The sequence below is a fragment of the Monodelphis domestica genome, chromosome 6, assembly GCF_027887165.1.
Source record: "Monodelphis domestica isolate mMonDom1 chromosome 6, mMonDom1.pri, whole genome shotgun sequence".
In the NCBI taxonomy this organism is placed as follows: domain Eukaryota; kingdom Metazoa; phylum Chordata; class Mammalia; order Didelphimorphia; family Didelphidae; genus Monodelphis; species Monodelphis domestica.
Window position 1 is genome coordinate 170,765,454 of NC_077232.1, and position 20,353 is coordinate 170,785,806.

The 20,353-nt window shown below is 36.3% G+C and overlaps 1 long non-coding RNA gene across 1 annotated transcript in view; it reads left to right on the forward strand.

Annotated features, from left to right (window-relative positions):
* The first annotated feature begins 7,439 nt into the window (after positions 1 to 7,439).
* LOC103100553 (uncharacterized) overlaps positions 7,440 to 20,353 on the forward strand; it is a 37,733-nt gene continuing 24,819 nt past the window's right edge. The window contains exon 1 of the long non-coding RNA XR_001622942.2: positions 7,440 to 7,544. This is a non-coding gene — a long non-coding RNA (uncharacterized LOC103100553). The remainder of the gene's footprint in view (positions 7,545 to 20,353) is intronic.

Consider the following 20,353-nt stretch of genomic DNA (forward strand, 5'->3'; position numbering starts at 1 on the left):
AGTCATTCTTATCACTCACCACTAGACCGTCTCAAGGAAGCTGTCTGAGTGAGCTCCTCCAGGATGAGTTCCAGGATCGAACTGGCACCCAGGCTGCTCACAGGAAGCAATCAGCCAGATCCACCTCTTTGGGGAAAGAGAGTGAAGGAAGGAAGTGGCGTGCCCTATATAGATGGTTTTACACCACTTTCCTGCATCTTATCTGTACCAATGGTAGCTTAGCTTGACTTAGGACAGCCTAGGGGTCTGTCAGCTGTTTCTGCACATGTCTATCAAAGGCCATCCTCCTAGATACTTAATCCTTAAATATGGGTGCAGACATTCGTGATCTTGTTAGATTAAGTAAGGTGGAGCAATATAAAGTTCCCAAGACATTCCTGATCAAGTATCTCCATTGTTATACTCAGGAAATAGCTAAATTAAATTTTCTAAAGTACAATCTGAGTAGGGTGGAGTAGTTTTTGAAGCTCACAACATGGTCAAGGAAGACATTTGCTTTAAAGGAAGAGTAGAATTTAGGTCAATAGAGGGTAGATGTTGGTATTACAGGCAAGGGTATTGATTAAAAAATCCTGTTGCTGTGGGAATATATGTAGTATTTGGGGAGGCTGGCCTGTTTAGGACAAAAGATTCTTGTTAAATTAAAAACAATTTAGCTAGGATGGTTTATATGAACTAATGTTAAGTGAAAAGAGAAGAACCAAGAGAACAGTTCTTGCAATAGCTACAACAATGTAAAAAACCCAAAACTTTGAAATATTTAAAAACACAAATCAATTCAATGACAAATCACTACCATCAGATGACTGATGATACTGTCAACGTGGAATCTAGGAACTCCAAACTTGTGGCCTAGTGGGATCTGGTGAACCCCAGGTTTCAAGATTAGCTTATAGGTTTGAGACCCCAAATTTTGTATTTGTTCCTCTTTCCCATGGGAATCCACAATGAAGGAAATCCCAGGCTAGCAGTTTCGGACTGAGTGGGGGACCCTCAGGAGAATGACTATCCTAGTTGGGTGAGACTAAGTATATGCTAAGGATGCTCTTTGTCTGAGGTGGTCTTCCTTATTGTATCAGACCCTTTCCCAAGAACATCCACACCTGAGCAGGAACCATCCTTTAGTATCCATTGGAAACAGCCCCTTCTCTTACACCTTAGCCTCTAGCTATGATTCCTTTCCCAAGCTTGATTGTATCTTGTCAATGTAGTTTGAACATTCCCATTTTCCATGTAGCTATAGTGATGTCAATAATCTTTCCCTGTTCCTGGATCTCCCCCAAATGGTATTTAGGTTACCCAAATTCTTTTGTTCCTTGGAGTTGTCATCTATCTTGGTGGTACTCCCAAGGGTCAGTGACCAGAGCGGCCAGAGTTCAATCCTTGGATTCTGTGCAGTTGTCTGTGGCACGCAGCTCTGTGTCGAGGCCTACTAGAACTGAACCCTTTTTTGCCCTTGATTAAAGAGTGATTTTGACTATTTAATAGTTCTGTGTTTTTTCCCAGTTGACAATATGAAGCATGCTTCCTGCCTCTTGACAGAGAATTGATAGATTATAGGTGTAGAAATAAGTCAGGTAGATATGGCTAATATGTGGAGTTGATTTGCTTGGCTGTACTTATTTCTGAAAAAGGATGACTTTTTTGAAGTGTAGGGAGAAGGAAAAAGGAGAGTTTTGATGTTTGAGATAGAAATGCTCCTTTCTCTTTTCTTCCCCTTCAAAGAAGGAAAAAAGAGGCTCAATGAAACATCTCTAAATATACAGAAGAGAGTAGAAATGGGGATACACATGGGGAAGTACTGGCACTACCATTTAAAATTCCATAAATCTTTTTTAAAGCAAACTACATAGAGATTCAAAATTTCATTTGCAAACCTATTTTTCTGTTCCTTGTATATAGAAATGCTCATTTTTGTCTATGCTTGTCAACTTCATAATTTAAAATAACTTAACAAAAATAAAAACATCTTGAATAAACTATTTTCTTTGAAGCAGTCAAGGTTATATAGCCAAAGCTGCTCCCAAAGGCAGTGAGGGTGAGGAGTGATCAAGAAAATGGTTTCCTTCAGTTGCTTTTTACTGTCCTCACCTCTAAACATTTTCATTCCTGATTAGAGCTAGATTTCTTTATTCAAAGAATCCATTAATAGAATAGTTTAGTGGCACATTAGTAAAAGAATTTTGTTAACAGAAAGGATATAAAAGTGCCCCAGAAGAACACTGAGACTTCCCTAGAGAGACTTTTATGGCATAGAAGAAAAACCTGACCTGGGCTTTGAGAATTCTAGGTTCTTATCCCAGCTCTAACACCTACTGTATCATTCTGAATAAATCAGTTTATTCCTCTTTAAATGGACCAAATGATATCAATTATCTCACAGGGTTATAGGCTACTCATGAAAGGCTATATGTAGACTACTCTACAAAACTTAAATGTGAGCTCTTACTATGTACATGATGCTAATGCTCATGACTTGGTGTTCTTTAAGGTCCTTCCCAGTTCTAATCTTCTAGGATTCCTTAGTTTTACGGGTAAACCCTATCTAGACCTCTAGCTCTGTCTCCAGATCACACTCATCTCCTAAAGGCAGTATAGAACTGGGAATGGTGGAGATTAGGGAGGAGAGATCAACCTCCACTAGTTCCTTATTATTATCTTTCTGAAGTCAGCTCTCACCTCTCTAAGGTACAGTGGGATGACACTAGGGTTATTTAGGTCATCTAGGTGCTCCCTTGCTATTTGACTACATTGAGCAATCATTCCTTGACCCACATGACACAGGAGATCAGGATTGCTTATTATAAACTCTGGTTACATTGGATCAAACTAACAGGATGATACAGTGGAAAAAGTCAAAGGACCTAAGCTGAAGTTCTATTTCTGACCCATTTTTAAGGCTGTGATTTCTTCATACATAAAATTAGAAGGTTGGGTTAGATGATCATTGAGATCCCAACTCCAAATCTGTGATATCATAACAAAATGATTCTATCAGAGTTGCACCATTGGAGGTGCAGTCCTGAACACATTTGATTGACTGAAATACTTTAGGTATTTTGGTAGTAATTTGAAGAAGGTAATTTGAATTGGCATTCAAATAGCCAATAGATCCAGCATATGACTTCTCATATCTCTATTCTATGAGATAATCCAGGATCAATAAATCAAGAATTCTTTATCAAGGCATTGGGTTGAGGATACAAAGACAAAAAAGGAAACAATCTTTATTCTTAAGGAGCCTCCATATTAATGATGGAGACAAGTACATACATATACAAGGAGAAAACATTAATTAAAAATATATATGCAAATACAAAGTAATTGATAATAATAGCTAGGGTTAGCATAGTGCTTTAAGATTTGCACCAATACTTCATCTAATATTTCATACTCACAATGAAGGTGTAAATTGGCTGATATTATTGTGCCCAATTTACAGATTAGGAAACTGAGGCCAAAGGCATGGTTAAATGATTCATCCCCAAGGTCAAACAATAAGTTTCTGAGGCAGGATTCAAACTCAAATCCAGACTTCTATGAACTATATTTTCTAGCATAGGAAAGTAAAAATTAACATTTGGGGATCTAGAGAATATTCATATATAAGTGGTGGTTGAGCTTTATGTTAAAAGAAGAGATGGACAACATAAGGTGGCAGTAAAGATGAAGTATGGACATGGCACATGACTGTTGCAAAGGGAAGGAAGTGGGCAATAAAGGTGTAAGAAGCATATAAAGCCAGTTTGCTTGGATCACAGTGTGTAAGAAGTGTAATGAAGCTGGAAATACAGATGGGGACCAAATTGTAAAAGGTTTTAAAGCTAAAAACAGGAGTTGAGCCACTAGAGTTTGTTGAATAGGGGAGTGGCATGGGCAGAAGTGCAATAAAAAAATCACTTTGGCAACATGTAAGATGGATCAAAGTGGAGAAAAATTTGTTGCAAGGATTCTAGGCAGGAGACTATTGGAATAATATAGATAAAATGATAATGGCTCAGATTATAATGATAGCTGTATAAGTAGAAAGAAGAAGTTGAATCTGAGAGATATTGTAGAAGTAAGAATAGCAAGTTTGACTACTGACTGGATATGAAGAGTGAGAAGTTGATAAGGCCAAGACTATGAACCTTAGAGCCTAAAGAGATGGTTGTGCCTTCTATGGAAATAGGGATGTTTGGGAGAAAGAAGTTCTTTGAGTAAATTATCTTTAATTTGGCTAAAATTACTACCTTCAAAGTCTAAGTCTTGTTCTATGTCTTCTTTATTGCTTTGGGGAAAGAGGGTAAGTCAGTCAGTCAGTCAAAAAAATATTTATTAGGAGTTTACTTGGAGCAGCTGGGTGGCTCAGAGGACAGAGAGAAAGGCATGGGGACAGGAGGTCCTGGGTTCAAATATAGTCTCAGATTCTTCCTAGCTATATGAACCTGGACAAGTCATTGAACCTCACTTGCCTAGCTCTTACCACTCTTTATCCTTGGAACCAACGCTTAGTATTTATTCTAAGATAGAAGGTAAGTTGTTTTGTTTTTTTTTTAAAGAAGTCTTCTATATTCCAGGTATTGTTCTAAGCACAAGGGGCACAAACAGGGGTGTGGGCAATCCAGTTCTAAAGGAGCTCACAGGCTAATTAGGGAGATGGCATATAAACAACTGTACAAATGAGTTAGATCCAGGATAATCCAGAGATAATAAGTAAAGTACAAGCATTAAGAGGGATAGGGAAATGTTCCTTGCAAGAAGTTGAGATTTGAGGGATCTGAAGAAAATCTGGAAAGCCGGGAGATGGAAAAGAAGAAGGAGAGCATTTCAGGCATGGAGGACAAGCAGAGAAAATTTACTAGAGAGTAGGAAAATCACATGTCTTGTTTGAGGAGGAGCAAGGCTTTAGGTGGAAGGACTAGAACATAGAGTACCAAAGTGTTAACAAGACTGGAAAGGTAGAAATAAGCCAAGTTATCAAGTGTTTTAAAAGCTTTATATTTGTTTGTGGAGATAAGAGGGAGCTACTAGAATTTATTGAGTAGTACCATGATATGGTCAGATTGTGGTAGATAACTATAACTTATTGGAAGATGGAATAGTGTAGGGAGAGCTTTGAAGCAGGAAGACCAGCCAGAAAGTTATTACAATAATATACACATGAGGTGAAATGGATATGAACCAGGGTAGTATTGGAAGAGAGAATAGCACATATATGAGAAACATTGAAAAGGAATGATCAATAGGTCTCGGCAACAGATTGAATATGGCAGCAAGGGGCAATAGGAGAGCAGGAAAACGTGGAGCCAATTTTAATACCTCCAGGACTGGGACAATGGCAGTGTCCTTGACAGTAATGTAGAAATTGGGAAGAGAAAAGAGTTTTGAGGGAAAGAGAACTGGTTCAATTTTAGATATGTTGAACTTAAGATATTTGTGTTACATGCCAGTTCCAGGCAGTTGAAACATAAGACTATGAAACATAAGACTAGATTTCTGGATAAAGGTTAGAACTGGATAAATAGATCTGAGAATAGCCTACATAAAGATAATCATTGAATCCACTTTGATTTTAATAGATCACTAAGAAACATAGTATAAAAGAACAGATAGAGACTTGAGGGACCACCATGATTAATTAGGGCAACATGGACAAAACTCCAGCAAAGGAGACTAAGAGATCAGACATGTAGAAGGAGAACAATGAGGAACCCATGTTAAGTCTCCCCCACTCTCTTTGGTAGAGCTATAAGTAGTAATTGTGTTCTTTCACAGTAAATTCAGTTGAATCCCTTCTACCACAAACTACCCAAACAATGACAGGGTGTATTGTTCTTTTATAACTTCCATTTGGAAGAGATTCTTGACAGCTTTTATTTGAGAGACAAATCTGGAATCTGAATGGATACTTAGAATGTAGAGAGCTCAGAGGATGGGTCCTTTAAGTTGCCCTTGGTCATGTCCTCTACATGTGGATGTGATTGCTTGATGTGGATAAATACTATGAAATAGTTTTGAATTTAGGAATTGGAAAGATGTAGGTTCAAGCCCTCCCTCTGACATATGCTGGTATTGTGACTTAGACCAAGTCATTTAATTCCTTAGTGACCTATTCTCTAAGATTGTGAGCTATAAAACAATAGCTCCCATAAGATAATTTTTAATGCTGATAAAATCAGAGGAGAAAAGCAAAAATTAAAATAGAATAAAGCCAAGCCTTAAAACCAGATTTTCCTTACCTTTAAATGTATGAATAGAAATTAACTTTAAAGATTCCAATTTCCTTGAAAACATTTTGGAAAACAGAAATCTCTTTCTCCCCTATTTTTAGATGCTTACTATGTCTAGTAACTGCTAAAATAATTCTTTGCAAATATAATAAATCATAGAATCACAAGCTAGAATAGAATTATGAGCTAGAAAGTACCTCAGAGGCCATCTAGTACAACACCCTTATTTTACCAATGAGAATTCTGAGGTCCAAATAGGTTAAAAGATTTACCCAAAGTCACTTAGGAAGTAGGATTTGAACCTAATTATTCTGACTCTAGAACCAAAATTCTTTCTTCAGAACCTTTGAGATTAATTTCCTAGTAAATTAAGTAAAAATTTGCAAACAATTAGTAATAGTTATCTCAAGTACTATTAGAAACATCCTAAATGCCTAGAAAAATATATACAACATTCTCCCAGTCAATATTTTGATCATAAACAAATTTTACACTTACAATTCATCCCCTGAATTTCTCATATTTGTGATCTTTTGTAAGACATGATAATAAAAATCTACAAGAAAGTTGGACAATTATGAGCTCCAGTCTCAACTTGGGTTCATGATCCATGTTACAGCTATCAACAGGAAATATTAATGACATCAGACCTGGATATATCCTTCATTGCTTTTGGCTGTATAAACACTATGATTTCTGTTAACACTTTCAAGAACCAGTTTTCTATTAAAATTCCAATTAACTCAGTCTTCACTTTAGTGGAAACTTTCAGTAAAAGCGAGCACTTAAAAAATGAAAGCAGACAATTAAAGTGAAAACATGAGAAAAATGCTTATAGAAAAGTCCAGTAAAGCATCATGACATATGTAATTAAACATCTGACTATCACAGTTTCCTCTACAGGGGGTCCCCAAACATTTTACACAGGGGGCCAGTTCACTGTCCCTCAGGATGTTGGAGGGCTGGACTATAAAAAAAAAAACACTATGAACAAATCGGTATACCGCTCTCTGGGATAGCGGAGGGTGCAGGACTGGCTGTGATGGGTCCGTCACACCTTGCACAAGCCCTTAACCCTACCATTATACTGGGCAGCAGTATACACAGTGCAGAATCCCTTCCCCCAGATCGCCACTCACCATGCTGACGTCTTCCATTGTGCAGCCCCATAATCCTTTGCGTGACGTCTCATTCTCAGAACAAGGTGCCACACAAAGGATTATGTCACCAGAAGTAGTACTGTAGGTGGGCAACAACATGCTTCGTGGTGCACCACATACAGGGCTCCTCTCACTGACCACCAATGAAAGAGATGCCCCTTCTGGAAGTGCGGTAGGGGCTGATTACATGGCCTCAGGGAGCCACATGTGGCCCACAGGCTGTAGTTTGGGGACCCCTGCTTCTATACTAAATATTATACAGTATTGGTATTTGACTTTAAGATAGGCACCGTTATGAGTTATGAATGCCAAAAATACTAAGAAACCACAAAAATCTGAGGCATTCTATGAGAGATTAATGACATTAAAAAAGAAATAGCTGTGAGGCAGGTGCCATTATTATCCCCATTTTATAAACAAAGAAATTGAGCTGGAGAGATTGTGATTTGCCCAGTCATAGTTAGTGAATGTCAAGTCTATTATTCCTTTTCATTGAGCCACAAAACAGTCACTAACAAGCAAATATAATCAAAGCAGGTCAAGTGATTTTAAAGGGCCTACCACAGTTTTACAAATACTTTTCATGATGATGAGCATTATATAGTAGAAAGAGTGGTGGACCTGGGGTCAGTAAAATCTGTGGTTCAAAATTCTATCTCTGATACTAACTTGTTGGTTGAACATGGACAAGAAACTTAACCTTTCTGACCCTCAATTTCCTCATCTGAAAAATATTGATAATAATTCCAATGGTTCCTACCTTATAAAAGGTTTTCTTCTTCCCTTACTTTGTTCATTTTTTCTTCCTTCCTTCCTTCCTTCCTTCCTTCCTTCCTTCCTTCCTTCCTTCCTTCCTTCCTTCCTTCCTTCCTTCCTTCCTTCCTTCCTTCCTTCCTTCCTTCCTTCCTTCCTTCCTTCCTTCCTTCCTTTCTTTCTTTCTTTCTTTCTTTCTTTCTTTCTTTCTTTCTTTCTTTCTTTCTTTCTTTCTTTCTTTCTTTCTTTCTTTCTTTCTTTCTTTCTTTCTTTCTTTCTTTCTTTCTTTCTTTCTTTCTTTCTTTCTTTCTTTCTTTCTTTCTTTCTTCCTTCCTTTCTTTCTTTCTCTTTCTCTCTTTCTTTCTCTTTCTCTCTCTTTCTTTCTCTCTTTCTTTCTCTCTCTGTCTTTCTTTCTTTCTCTCTTTCTTTCTTTTTCTTTCTTTCCTCCTTATTTTACATCTTAGAATCAATACTGTATATTGGTTCTAAAGTAGAAGAGTGGTAATAGCTAGGCAATAGAAGCTAAGTGACTTGCTCAGGGACACACAGTTAGGAAGTCTGTGACACTAGATTTGAACTCAGGACATCTAATCTCTCTAGGTCTGGCTATCAATCACTGAGTCATCTATCTGTCTATCTATCAAACAAGTACACTTTGTGGACAGAATTTAAGGGATGACCACTCTTATTCATTATTGATCTAGACTAGTGATAAAAATCATGGAAATCAAGGAGGTTGAAGTACTTAGAAGTCCAAAATTGGAAGTTAGTGACAGCTACTCCCTTTCCCTTGTCTTCACTCAGGACCTGCCTCCTTTTTCAAACCCATAGCCATAGCAGAGGCTGGAAAGTAATGTTATGTCTGAAACCCACTAAGGGCATTCTTCAAACTACAGTGAAGAGGACAGAACATCCTCCCAGATATTGATACCTAGAGGTAAAGCTCAGAATACCCCACCCTAGTTATAGTTCTGTTACTACCTTTTTTCCTTTCTCTGTCATTTATTGAAAAAATGAACAAGCCTCAAAATATATAATAACATAACTATAGTTTATGTATTCATAGTTCTTCCACTAATTTAGGTTTCTATGAATACTAAATGAAAAAGTAATAGAAATAAAAAGAAAAAAGATACAGAACAAATCAACAATATAATGAATATGATTATAATGTAAAGTTCATGGTTGCATTGTGTAAAAAAAAATATGTTTACAAGTCCTGGCTGATGCCTCCATAGTCTTGCTGCTGTGTTGATCCAATTATGTGGGAATTCTCTAGAGCAAATATTATATAACATTTGTTCTCAGCCTGTGCCCATCTAACAGTCAGTGGAGCTAATGAAAAAAAAAATCTAAGAAAAGAAATAACATCGATGCAAAGACAAAAAGGAATTAATGGATCTCTGCTGATAATGGTAGAACAGAACATACCAATTATTGATCTTGAAAGTCAATACCTTGGAGCCTTGCCCATTTCAGAAGAGGGACAAATATCTAAAGGTAGAACAGGAACCTTAGAACCCTCTCTGGAGTAACTGCCACGTGAAACTCTGCACTATGCCAACAGATATAATAAATTAATTTTACAATATATCACAGACAAATTCTCCAATTAGGCTAATTAATCAATGTCAAGCCTTTGCTCTCTAGCCATTAAGGAAACTTGGACAATGCATCGTCTTAAAGGCAAATACAACCTCAACTTTTCCACTGCTTATCTTAAGGGAAGGTCCGGAGTATGAGGCTAAGCATTTAAGGATCAGCAACACAAATTAGGCTCTTTTCCAACAGGAAAAGATATGAGGACCAAGAATAAGGAAAAGATTTCTAGGACTTTTTGTTTACAATGTATTTCAACAGTTGTTTTCTCATTCAATATTCTAATAAAAAGTTACTAGTATTAATATTGTTGTACCTGTTTGGTGAATGAGAAAACAGTCTCAGAGATTGCATTTGAAATGTACAACCAAGAATAGCATTGTGCCTTTATTTCAAAACTGTTACTTAAACCAGATCTTTGTTATACACATTTCTTAATAGGAATAACAATACCTTGAGCCAATGATAACTTATATGTTGGCATTCAGCACACTAACATGGAAACAGTTCAACCTGTACCTTTTGCTGTTATATTGTTTGTGCAGGAATTTTCTCCAAGGCTGGGTCAGTACTGGAACAGGCGGTTGGTACAAATCAAAAAGTCAATCTTTAAGGAAAAAAAAAGACAAGGGCATACATATACACATTTTTCAATGGAAAATGGTAATAATCACTTTGCTTATACATTTAAAATATTTCCAGTGACAGTTTAACAAATATAAAGTATGGGATGGGTGGAAGGAGGCAAGAAAACAAGAATGTATTAAGCATTTACTATGTGTCAGACACTGTGCTTAGAGTATAAGAGGGAGGATAGCTAGGTGACCCAGTGTATAGTAAGCCAGACTTGAAGATGGGAGGTCTTGGGTTCAAATCTGACCTCAGACATTTCCTAGTTATATGACTGTGGGCACGTTGCTTAACCCCCATTGCCTAGCCCTCTGCTCTTCTGCCTTGGAATCAATACAGAGTATTGATTCTAAGAAGGAAGATAGGGTTTAAAAAAAGAGTATGACAAATATTTATCTCTTTTGATCCTTCCTACAACTTTAAGAGGAAGAGCTATTACTAGCCCCATTCTATAGCTGAGGAAACACAGATTAAGTGATTTACAAAGATTAAGTGACTTACCTCATATAACTACTAAGAATCTGAGGATGGATTTGAATGGAATAAACCATTTTTCAGTCTTTATAGGACCACAAAATCCTTAGGATTTTTTCCCATATGACCCAGGCACTGGCAGTTTGTGACATTATTGCCAAAAGCACAGATTTGATGTTTTCCAGTGGCATCATAGATAGGAAATTTTTGACCCAGAACACAAAAGACACAAAAGGAGGTTGAAGCACAAAATGCTGGCATGTTTAGACTCCCCCAATTGGTATCCTCTATTTGTTATTTCCTTGCCCCCTACTTATTGAGTGTCCAGAATCTTCATGTTGTCTAGTGTTAGTCCAAAGTGTGGTACTTTACCAAGGTCTGCCATAGAGTCAAACACCAGGAGATTTAAAATTGCCTCCACCATCCAATCAAAACTCCCACTCTGTCTGCTCCATAAGAAGAGAAATTAAAATTTTCCCAATTATATGGCAATAAATATAGGAATCTAGGTGACATGGATGAAGATTTACAAAAATATAAATTGCCTAGATTAACAGAAGAAGAAATAGAATACTTAAATAATCCCATATCAGAAAAAGAAATTGAAGAAGCCATCAAATAAATCCCTCAAAAGAAATTCCCAGGGCCTGATGGATTCACAAGTGAATTCTAACAAGCATTCAAAGAACAACTAATCCCAATATTATACAAACTATTTGACAAAATAAGCAAAGAAGGAGTTCTACCAAATTCCTTTTATGACACAAACATGGTACTGATCCCAAAGCCAGGCAGGTCAAAAACAGAGAAAGAAAACTATAGACCAATCTCCCTAATGAATATAGATGCAAAAATTTTAAATAGAATACTAGCAAAAAGACTCCAGCAAGTCATCACAAGAGTCATTCATTATGATCAGGTGGATTTATACCAGGAATGCAAGGATGGTTTAATATTAGGAAAACCATTCACATAATTGACCATATCAACAAGCAAACCAACAAAAATCACATGATTATCTCAATAGATGCAGAAAAAGCCTTTGATGAAATACAATACTCATTCCTATTGAAAACACTAGAAAGTATAGGAATAGAAGGGCTTTTCCTAAGACTAAAAAACAGTATATATCTAAAATCATCTGCAAACATCATCTGCAATAGGGACAAATTAGAAGCATTCCAAATAAGATCAGGAGTTAAATAAGGATGCCCATTATCACCTCTATTATTTAACATTGTAGGCAATGAGGAGACTAAGCTATCATTCTTTGCAGATGATTTGAAGGTCTACTTAAAGAATCCTAGAGAATCTACCAAAAAACTAGTGGAAATGATCAATAACTTGAGCAAAGTTGCAGGTTACAAAATGAACCCACATAAATCATTAGCATTTCTATATATTCCCAACACATCTGAGCAACAAGAGTTAGAAAGAGAAATTCCATTTAAAACCACCCTAGACAATATAAAATACTTGGGGATTTACCTGCCAAGACAAACACAGGAACTATATGAACACAACAGTAAAACACTATCCACAAAATTAAAACTAGATCTAAATAATTGAAAAACATATATTGTTCATGGGTAGGACGAGTTAACAAACTACCAAGAAACTTTTTACTGAATTAGAAAAAAACTATAACAAAGTTAATTTGGAAGAACAAAAAAACAAGAATAACATGGAAAATTTTGAAAAAAAAATGTGAAGGAAAGTGGCTTAGCAGTACCACACCTCAAATTATAATATAAAGCAGTGGTCATCAAAACAATATGGTACTGTCTAAGAGACAGAAGGGAGGATCGGTGGAATAGACTTGGGGTAAGTGACCTCAGCAAGACATTCTATGATAAACCTAAAGATCCCAGCTTTTGGAACCAACACCCACTATTTGACAAAAACACTAGGAAAATTGGAAGACAATATGGGAGAGATTAGGTTTAGATCAACATCTCATACCCTACACCAAGATAAACTCAGAATGTGTGAATGACTTGAATATAAAGAAGGAAATTATAAGTAAATTAGGTGAACATAGAATAGTATACTTGTCAGATCTTTGGTAAAGGAAAGATTTGAAAGCCAAGCAAGAGTTAGAAAATAAATCACAAAATGTAAAATCAATAATTTTGATTACATTAAATTAAAAAAGATTTTGTACAAACAAAACCAATTCTACTAAAATTAGAAGGGAAGCCACAAATTGTAAAAAAAAATATTCATAACAAAAAACTCTGAAAAAGGTCTAATTACACAAATTTATAAAGAGCCAAATCAATTGTACCAAAAAAAAAAATCAAGCCATTCTCCAATTGATAAATGGGCAAGGGACATGAATAGGCAATTTTCAGATAAAGAAATCGAAACTATCAATAAAAACTTGAAAAAAATGTTCTAAAACTATTATAATCAGAGAAATGCAAATCAAAATAACTCTGAGGTACCACCTCACACCTAGCAGATTGGCTAACATGACAGCAAATGAAAGTAATAGGAGGGATGTTGCAAAATTGGGATATTAATGCATTGCTGGTGGAGTTGTGAATTGATACAACCATTCTGGAAGGGAATTTGGAACTATGCCCAAAGGGTGCTAAAATACTTCCTATCCTTTGAACCAACCATAGCACTGCTGGCTTTGTACCCCAAAGAGAAAAAAAGGAAAAGACTTGAATAAGAATATTTATAGCTGCACTATTTGTGGTGGCAAAAAACTGGAAAATGAGGGGATGCTCTTCAATTGGGGAATGTCTGAACAAATTGTGGTATCTGTTGGTGATGGGTTACTATTGTGCTTGACCACATGGGTTAATGGGGCTGTGATAGGGGTTGTAGACCCTAAATGATCAACCTAGTGCAAATATCAATAATATGGAAATAGTTCTTGACCAGTGACACATGTAAAACCATGTGGAATTGTGCGTAGGCTATGGGAGAGGGTTATGGCGAGAGGAGGGAAAGAACATGATTTTGTAATCCTGGAAAAATATTCTAAATTAATTATAAAAAATAAATTAGTTTCTAGTAATTGAAATAGTATATTTTATGAGGTTTGTTAATTATTATTGGAATCAAGGATACAAAATAATAATCACATTTGTGCCCAGGGCTTATTAGCCCATTCAAAGCTTACTTACAACATCATTGCAATGGCCGAGCAGAGAGAGCGAGAGCATAGAAGAGGGAGAGGTAGGCATTACTGCCAGTTAAAATACTAATTGTGCTCTTGCCCAGGTAGAGATTCAGGTGAAATTATAGGGAATTCTGGGAAATACCAAGGACTTCTGGAGATTGATTGAAGTCTAGGGTTCAAATCTCCATTTTTACATACTCCCTGTGATCCTACTGGGAAACCAGTTTCCCCAAAAGGATCATGGAAACATAATCAACTTAAAGATTACAACAATTTGAGGATAAGAGGAAAAAAAAACAATGATTACTAGGTGCATTGACAAAAAGCCAGTTAGCAGGCAGTCTCCTTTGGCATAAGAGTATACATACAAAACAAATGCATTCAAACTCCACACAGTTCAAATCACCACATCCCAACATTCACTCTGGATCTTCTGGTGCAATGTGTGGTCTGTGGAGGCATCTTCATGGTGTCTTCTCAAAATAGTTCACTTTTTGGATTCGAAGAGGTAGCAAGTTTCTTAACCTAAAATTACTCTCAAATGGAATTTAAACTTTGCAATTTAAAATAATAATAATTAAACTTTTCCCCCCAAAGAGGGTGATTGAAAAACACAGAGATTATTTAGGAATGCATGGCTGAGTTATGAGGTATATGAATCAATTGACACGAGAAAGAAAAAACCTTAAAAAAATCCAAATGAAAAAAGATAAATCTATAACAGGTCCTTGAATCAGGGCCCAATTCATATGATATAAGCAATTAAGCATTTACCCAGTCAGTAGCCAGGACTACAGAAGGTTGCCCCAGTATGAAAGACAGAATAGGGACTAGATTTTAGGAGCCAGGTAGGAGTCAAATTTTGGTACTTATCTGTAAGTATTTCCACAAAGAGTGTGGATATGAGGAAGGCCTATGTCTTAACATATGTCAAGCGTTGCAACCTCAAGTGTCACACTAGGTTCAAGTCCTTTGTATTGGCTTAGAAGTGTATCAATCCTTCCTTGACTGGTTTCTTCTTCTTCTTTTTTTTGACCTGTGTACTCTTTTGGCACTATTCAGTTTAAGTCTGTGCTCCTTTTTTGTATTCTCATGTCTTGGAATCAGACAGAATCATTAAGCAAAGTCCCATGAATTTTCTTAAATAATTAGTTGCATCATTTTTATAGTCTCAAGCTTTTGGGGCATGCATTGACATTATAGCAAATATATTTTAAACTTACATTATTGCTAAATAAAAAAAAAGTTAAAGAAAATCTTAATACTAGTGACACGTACTTCAAATATAAAAAGGAGAGAAATAATAAAAAACTGAAATAGTATATTGCACATAAAAGAAAATATAATAAAAGTGGTTTCAAAAATTTAAAAATATAGCTTCTAATCATTGATACATTTGTCAGCTAAGGAAATATAAAATACAAGGCTTTCTCACCAAAAATGAGATCCATTTCCTCTACATACCTGGCCATGATCCACTGTGAGTGCAATCAAATGAATTTCACAAGGTAACAGTTTTTTTTTAATAAAGAACAGTAATACCACATGTAATGCAGATTCAAAAAGGTATCAATATCCCCAAAATTCTCAATATTCCAATTAATTACAATAGTGAAACAAACCCACTATCATATTTTACATGAGTTTGCTGTATGACATTTAAAGAAATGGATATTTGTCACAAATTTTACAGACATAGCAAATCTTTCAAACTTAGAAAATACATTTTTAAAACTTAGTAAAACTTATTTGGGTCTAGGACATCATCAAGAAATATAGAAATCATTCTGGTAAAAGTAAAGTGAACTGAAGAGTCATAAATGAGAGATGCTTCTCTTTTGGGAGCCATCCAGGGGCACCATGCCCTGGGATTAACTTCCCTGTTCCTTTGGCATGAGACTGTGATGTCCCATCCATTCACATTTTTATAAATGTGGGAGGTGGGGATTAATTTTGTTTTTCACTTCAGTTACTAAAATTGAGCTTACCTCTTGTTAGAGGCAGGCAAAATGATCAGAGTTGTTGAAAATAAAGTCTAAAAAGTCATGTCTAAAAGACCCCTTAAAATCAGTTTGAGATATTTAGCTCATTAAATTTTCCAAAGGTTGTTATACAATTGTAATCAGTTTTTTGATGAAGTCCATCCATCCTCTATGTGATAATTTACAAAGTCAAAATAGAAAAGGCTGTTTTTATATATGGACTTATTCAATAATATTTGTTCAGGATAGTTACTGGGGAAACAGAATATAACAGTAGTTAAAACCCAGTACATTAAAATGATTCAATGTAACAGAATAGTATTGAATGCATTAATATATGAACTTAAAACCAACAAAACTAAATCTTAAACAAAACAATCAGCAAAATGCAATAACATACAGCGATGTTTATAAAACATTGGAGTCTGAAAATTCTTAAAAATATAACCTCCAGTTTCTTTAACATTCGTTGTTTTTTTTTTATCCATTGAGATGCCTTTTGTCAGCACTATGGTGGGATTTTCCATAGCAAGGGTAGGTTTTAATCTCAAATTGGGTAGGCCCACATGGCAAAGAATTGCAGGGAGATGAATTTCTCTCCTGAATCTCAGGTGAGATAAATAAAAGAATCAGTGCATTCATGAAAAAAACATCCTTTGAAATACAAAATGCACTGCTCTCTCATAGAATATGCCATACTTCCTGTTTAGAAAAGTCTCTTCCTTCTCCTCATCGCCCCCAAATCCCCCCAAGGGTCCCCTGCCACATGGAGGCTAATTGTAGCCTAAGGGAAGAACACTCCAGTTTTTACCAGTTGGTTTGTCATTCCTGAAGACATAGGGGCAGCTACCAGCAGCTTGGGTCCTGGGACTGCCCTGGGTGATCTGGCTGGGAGGCTGGGACCGGGAGAGTGATCTGGGTCAAGCAGGTCTGGAGCAGATGGCTGGAGGAAAGCGAGGATGGAGTGCAGAAGCAGGCAAGCAGGCAGCAGGAGCGAGCTGAATCAAGAGGCTTTGCTGAAAACCTTGGCAGGAGAAATGTGGTTTTAAAAAATTATCTAGGCTATCTTTGAAAAAAATTTGTGAAATCCTCATCCAATCTTGTGTTCATCATTACTGTAAAAATTAAATTAATCTCTAGGAATATAAATATTATATTTTATGAGGTTTATTAAGGATTATTAGAATCAAGGATACAAAATAATAAGCATGTTTGTGCTCAGCATTGATGAGCCGATTCAAAGCTTACTTACTACATCATTGCAATGGCCAAGCAGAGAGAGCAAGAGCATAGAAGAGGGAGAGGTAGGCTTTACTGCCAGTTAAAATACTAATTGTGATCTTGCCCCGGTGGAGACTTGGTTGAGATTATAGTGAATTCTGGGAAATACCACGGACTTCTGGGGATTGAAATCTAGGGTTCAAATCTCCATTTTTCCATTAATCAATTAAATAATTTTTTAAAAGAAGAGAAATTAAATGTAATTTATAAATGACTAATAGTTTAAACTCTCTAGAGAATATTTGCCTGTTGAAAGAGTAACCTTTAAAACCAAATGAATTTCTAAGGTTTAGAAGATCTAAAGGTATATGTTAGATGGTTAGAGAATGGTTTAGTATCTACTTCAATTTACTGTACCCCTCCCCACCTCCTGCTAAATAATAATAGAGGGGAAGCCAATATAGTGGGTCATACTGGAGAAGATAGATGACACTAAATCCATCTCTGATTGTGATTAGTTTAATTGAAGCATTTAAGTGCTTACTCTGTGCAAAAGCCTTGTGATAGCTCTGGGGCTATGAAGACAAAAATAAATTGTTTCTTGTCCTTGAATAGCCTGCATTTTATTGTAATTTGCTCTGGTTTCTTAGTATTTTTTCAGGACATCATTTAATACTATTATCAAAGATATAAAAATTGTGAAAACTATTCTTTCAACTTTATTTACCAAGTATTAATTTCAGCAATCTGTTGGCAACCTATTTTAAAAAAAGAATAGACATGAGAAATAAAGTAAGGATGAAAGAGAGGAACTTTTATTTTTTAAAACTTAGTAACAATTGAAAACACTCAGTCTGGGTCACTGATTTTTCTTCAATCAGATATATAGGGTATTCAAAAAGTCTTAGAGCAGTTTTAAGCTATCAAAGCTGCCCTAAGCCTTTTTATAACATTCTAAAAGTCTTAATAAATTGGTTGGCCTGTTCACATGATTAGATAAAAGTGTTAATGAGCTCCTGGGGCACCACTTATATCCCTTTGGGACCCATTAATTGAAGGTATCTGTTCCAGTGGCATAGACCACAGCCCCAGCCTTGCATCCTGAATCTAACGGACAATGAAAGGGGTTCGTTCAAATCAATTTGCACTCCAAAAAGCCTTTATTTTGCTAAAGAGAAATATAACAACTTTGTGAATTTGTTTGAATTAATCTTAACTTTTCATAAGCCTCTTTTATGAAATAAGAAATGCATTCTCCAAGACAAGAAAGAAAATCAAAGAATGATTAGTGTGGCATAGCAGACAGAGCACCATTCTTGTATTCAAAAAGACCTAAATTCCAATCCCATCTCCAACATTTATTAACTGTGTAACTCCAGGCAAGTCATTTAAAGTATCTGAACCTCAGCTTTCTTATCTGTAAAATGAGGGGATTAAACCAAGTGACAGCTGAGATACCTTCCAATTCAAAATTTATGAGACTGTTAGTCATCTCTAAATATTCATTTATACAATGAACTTATACCAATACTATATTCAATATGCATAATATATGTAAAATGGTTGCATGAAAGACTGGGACTTTCTCCAGTCTGCACTACTGCAAGAGCCTTTGGTTGACTTCCCAACTTTATGTTTTGTGAAGTTGGGATTAACTCTCCTCTTGCCCACTTTTAGATTTAATCACCAGAAGCGGTACACCCCACTTATCCTTAAGTATGGATTTCCCCCCCCCCCCCGGGATGTCCTAAGCAAAGCTATAGCTGCAATTGGTCAATGTAAAGTGGAAGAAAGGCACAGAAAGTGATGAAAGGAAGGGTCTTTAAAAGTGGGAAAAACTTCCTGTGACCAGCTCTTTTGCCTTCAAACTTGACCTTGAAGGAGCTCTGGCTTGAGACCTCAGATTGGTCTTGGATTTTCCCTTAGAACTACCATGGGGGTGAATAGAAAGACTGACTCCATTTTCCTGGATTTTCTGGAGGTACTACCCTTCAGAGAGACCCCTTGTCCTGGAGGAGGCCTCATGGCTAGAACCCTTGTTTAATTTACCTCTGGGCCCCTCTTTGCTGGGGCCTCTGAAGCCCCCCCTCACCCAATTCGGACCAGCAGGCGTAATTATCTACTCTCTCTCTCTCTCTCTCTCTCTCTCTCTCTCTCTCTCTCTCTCTCTCTCTCTCTCTCTCTCTCTCTCTCTCTCTCTCTCTTTTTCTCTCTCTCTCCAATTTTCTTACTTTCACTCTTTCTCCTTTTGTAAATAAATTACCATAAAAGTCATCCTGCCTTGAGTAATATAATTTCAGTGACCACATTTTTATACATTTAGTCCAACCTCTTTATTTTAACCCTTACAGTTTATTCTCTATTCCATTTCATCCTCTACTCAGTTATCAAAATAGTTTCTTCAAGTAAATGTCTAACCATGTCACTCCTCTAATAAAAGAATTCTGGTGACTCCTGATGACCTCCAGAATCAAACATAAATCCTCTGTTTGGTTTTAAAGACCCTTGTTAAGCAGTCCCCTTCCTTCTTTTCCTGACTTCTGACTCCTGACCCTATTCCCTTCCATGGTCCAGTGCTTTTGGCCTCTTTTTTATTCCTTGAAGAAGATATTTCACATTGTAACTGCATTTTTCACTGGCTATCCAGTGGAATTTTCTCTCTTCATCATTGTTTCTTAGCTTTCCTGGCTTGCCTACATAATCTATCCTTTAGAAAACTTGTTTGACAGAATTATTCGCATTTGTCTACCTCTATAGACTGTGAACTCCTTAAGAGCAGGAATTATTTTTGACCTTCTTTGCATCCTTAGCATTTTGCACAGTAAATATCACACAGTAGGCACTCACTAAAGTCTTGTTGAATGGACTTGATTTCATCTTTTCCTGTAGGTAGCTATTAAAGGTCAGAAAGATTGCAATATGCAGCTGAAGTGAGAGTATTCCAGGCAATGGAATTAAAATCTGGAGTCTTCAAATAGTGAAGTTTTGTTATCTTGACTCCTCTATAACAGAGGAAGGGGAGTGGGGAAGCTTTTCAATCAGAATAAAAAGCATGTGTCCACCTGTATCCTAAAGGATCTAAACAAAACAAAAACAGTAGTGGGGCTAAATTTCAAATCAATAATATCAGCCATCAACAATAGAACACCTGCTATATTCAAGGCATTGTAATAAGTACTAGAAACA